General features: G+C 58.2%; 1 long non-coding RNA gene across 1 annotated transcript; it reads right to left on the reverse strand.

The window, feature by feature from the left end:
* Window positions 1-2677: 2677 nt before the first annotated feature.
* On the reverse strand, window positions 2678-3237 carry LOC135181454 (uncharacterized). Its single transcript, XR_010304883.1, has 2 exons — window positions 3158-3237; window positions 2678-3069 (listed from the first exon to the last, which is right to left on the reverse strand). It is a non-coding gene; the product is annotated as an uncharacterized LOC135181454 (long non-coding RNA).

Below are 3237 nucleotides of genomic sequence, written 5' to 3' on the forward strand. Positions count from 1 at the left end.
CCCCTCGCCCCGCCGCCCAATTCTAGCACCCCCGAGCCGCCCAGCCCCGTCACTCCCCGCCTCCCCACGCAGCCTGCGGGCAGGGGCGGTCGCTCCCTCATCGCCTCGCCATGGCTCGGCTGCCGGCGGTGAAACCCAGCCGAGGGCCGGGCGGGGGCGGGGAAGCGGCAGTGGGGAGGGCGAGCAGGCGGGGGCCGCGTATCGCCGCCGCGCGGGCCCGGCGGGCGGAGGGGCCGCGGCGGCCTCCGCGCTGCCTCCGCCTCCAGCCGCGCCGCCGGGGCTGCGGCGTTAGACGGCGGCGGCGCCGCCACGCTCTCCGTCCCGGCGGTGGCAGTGGTGGCCCTGGCGAAGGGCGAGTCCCGGGGGGCGGCGGCGGCAGCAGCAGCAGCAGCAGCGGGGCTCCATCTCCCAGCGCGCTGGGCTCCCGTTCCGCTCCGGGAAGCGCCTTCTCGGTGCAGCCGTGCCGATGTGGCAGCCCCGGCGCCGCTAGCAGCGAAGGGGAAGGAGGCCGGGCTCCGGCGGCAGCAGCGCCCGGCCCCGCCGCAGGGCTCAGCGGCAGCGCCGCAGCCCGCCCCCCGCTTTGCCCCGCCTCGGCAGCGGCAGGCAGGCAGGCAGGGGCACCGCCTCTCCCGCCTCCCGCGGGCGGTCGTACCCCTGCCTTTTGCTGCCCCGTTCGCGGCGCTCCTCGTTGGCGAGCGGGCTTGCGCGGGGCGGTATTAAGAGCCCCTGTGGTGGCTTTCCGGCAGGGAGGTGCGTGGTGAGGTGTCTGCGAGTCGGCGCTCACGCCAGGCTGCCGTGGTGCGTGGGCCGCACTCCCTCCCTGACGGGAAGGCTCTTCCACGAGCAGCCCGGCTTGCTCTGCGGGCACGGCAAACCTCTCCCGCTCTGGCGTGAGGGGTGGCAACCACGGCCCTTTGGCCACACAGCCACTGCCATGGCACTTGCAGCGTCTCTGCATCGGGACAGCTTGGCTCATCTGGCTGCTGACCTCAGATGCGTGAGGGCTTGGACACAATTTTGGGTGTTGTGAGCTGGACTTTTAAGACATTGCTAGAAAGCAAGCAAGCAAGCCTGAGTGAGCAGTGATGGCTCAGTTTACAGGAGTGTTTCCTCAGGAGTCTTACCGATGCTTGACAGCTTCACAGACTCCTGTTTCTGTGGCGTTACCAACGACTGGAATCATATAGTGCCGGAGAGGGGTTGTTTTCTTTACATATAGCGTGCTCCAGCGGAGTTCCATTCCTCTACTGGGAAAACAGCAAGTGTATGTAAAATGAGAACATGTGTAGGAGTTGCAAAGACTGGAGTGTGATGGGGAAAACCCCTCCTGAATCTCAAGCTGAAGAATGCATCTCGAAGAACGTGTGGTAAATATGTTCACTTGCAAAATATGCCATTAAAAAATCAGATAATTTGGGCAAGCCAACAAACCAGCCTCAGAAAATGACAGCTGCAGCAGAATAAAACAATCTTTGAAGACTCTGTATAGCAGGGAAGTTGCAGATAAATATTTCCAGCTTTTTGGGTTTTTTTCTTTTACCTGTATCTGAATATTAGTCCTTGATTTTGCTCTTTCCTTACCATGCAAACCTTCAGGCAGGGCATCCATCGCAACAGTAGTGGTGAGGAAGCCCTGCCTGACAGCTTGGAAAGCATGATGGGCATGCTTGTACATTCACTAAGGCATTGCAGCAAACTGGGGAGGGCTGCAAGTTCAGTGGAAAATCAAGAGGACAAAATCTTCGTTTCTGGTTTTATGCTAAGAGCAGGCAGGTCTTTGCTGTGGATTCAGCTTGCGTGTGTGTTTGTTCAGTACAGCTGCTTTCAGAGAAGAGGAAGAAAGAACAGCCTGAGTGGAACTGTCTATCAGAGTTACATGCTGCATACTGCCCCTGCATTTCACAGTATCACAGTATCATCAGGGTTGGAAGAGACCTCACAGATCATCAAGTCCAACCCTTTACCACAGAGCTCAAGGCCAGACCATGGCACCAAGTGCCACGTCCAATCCTGCCTTGAACAGCTCCAGGGACGGCGACTCCACCACCTCCCCGGGCAGCCCATTCCAGTGTCCAATGACTCTCTCAGGGAAGAACTTTCTCCTCACCTCCAGCCTAAATCTCCCCTGGTGCAGCCTGAGGCTGTGTCCTCTTGTTCTGGTGCTGGCCACCTGAGAGAAGAGAGCAACCTCCTCCTGGCCACAACCACCCCTCAGGTAGTTGTAGACAGCAATAAGGTCACCCCTGAGCCTCCTCTTCTCCAGGCTAACCAATCCCCAGCTCCCTCAGCCTCTCCTTGTAGGGCTGTGCTCAAGGCCTCTCCCCAGCCTTGTCGCCCTTCTCTGGACACGCTCAAGCATCTCAATGTCCCTCCTAAACTGGGGGGCCCAGAACTGAACACAGTACTCAAGGTGTGGTCTAACCAGGGCAGAGTACAGGGGCAGAATGTCCTCCCTGCTCCTGCTGACCACACCATTGCTGATGCAGGCCAGGATGCCACTGGCTCTCTTGGCCACCTGGGCACACTGCTGGCTCATTTCTGCATTTAAAGTGCTCAGAGCTGGAATGGACGTCCTGCTGCCACTCCTAAAATCTGCAGGGTTCTGCGTTTATAGTCACATATGCTTGAAAAGGGAGCATGAAAGGGTATGAAGAACATAATGGTCAATCTAAGTGGCAGTCCTGACATTACACTCCAATCCATGAAAGTATTTCAGCTGGTTAGTTAGTGGAGGTGGTTCTCCAGGCCCTAGGAATATGCCAGCTAAAACTCCTTGACCTCGTCTGTCACCTGCTGCCCCTTAAAATAGCTAATCCTGTCATTGTAAAGATCCTTGGAGCCACAGCTCAGGAAGGAAAGACAACACGCAGTCAGATGTTGAGTGAGACAGGAGCACGGCCATGGAGCAAGAGCTGCGGTGCCTGGATAAACACCCAAGCGAGGCGGCAGGAACTCGGCAGGACGCAGGCAGAGCTGGGAGCCTGGCACGCACGCAGAGCGGATACAGCTACAGAGCTGAGAGGCAGCGTCAGCTGGCTCCTGCAGATCCTCCTGGCACACTCTTACTGTCTGAAGGGGAAAAAACCCAACCTCACACCCTTGAAAGTGTGCCACGTTGGCAGACCCATGGACAGAACGGCCTGCCTTTCAGACTTACCGCTCAGTGAATCATAAGGTATTCCCATACTGTGGATGATGCAGCTGCAATGGTCTGATGATATAAGCAAGGCAAAGCCT

Source organism: Pogoniulus pusillus, chromosome 14, assembly GCF_015220805.1.
Source record: "Pogoniulus pusillus isolate bPogPus1 chromosome 14, bPogPus1.pri, whole genome shotgun sequence".
NCBI classification, from domain to species: Eukaryota; Metazoa; Chordata; class Aves; order Piciformes; family Lybiidae; genus Pogoniulus; species Pogoniulus pusillus.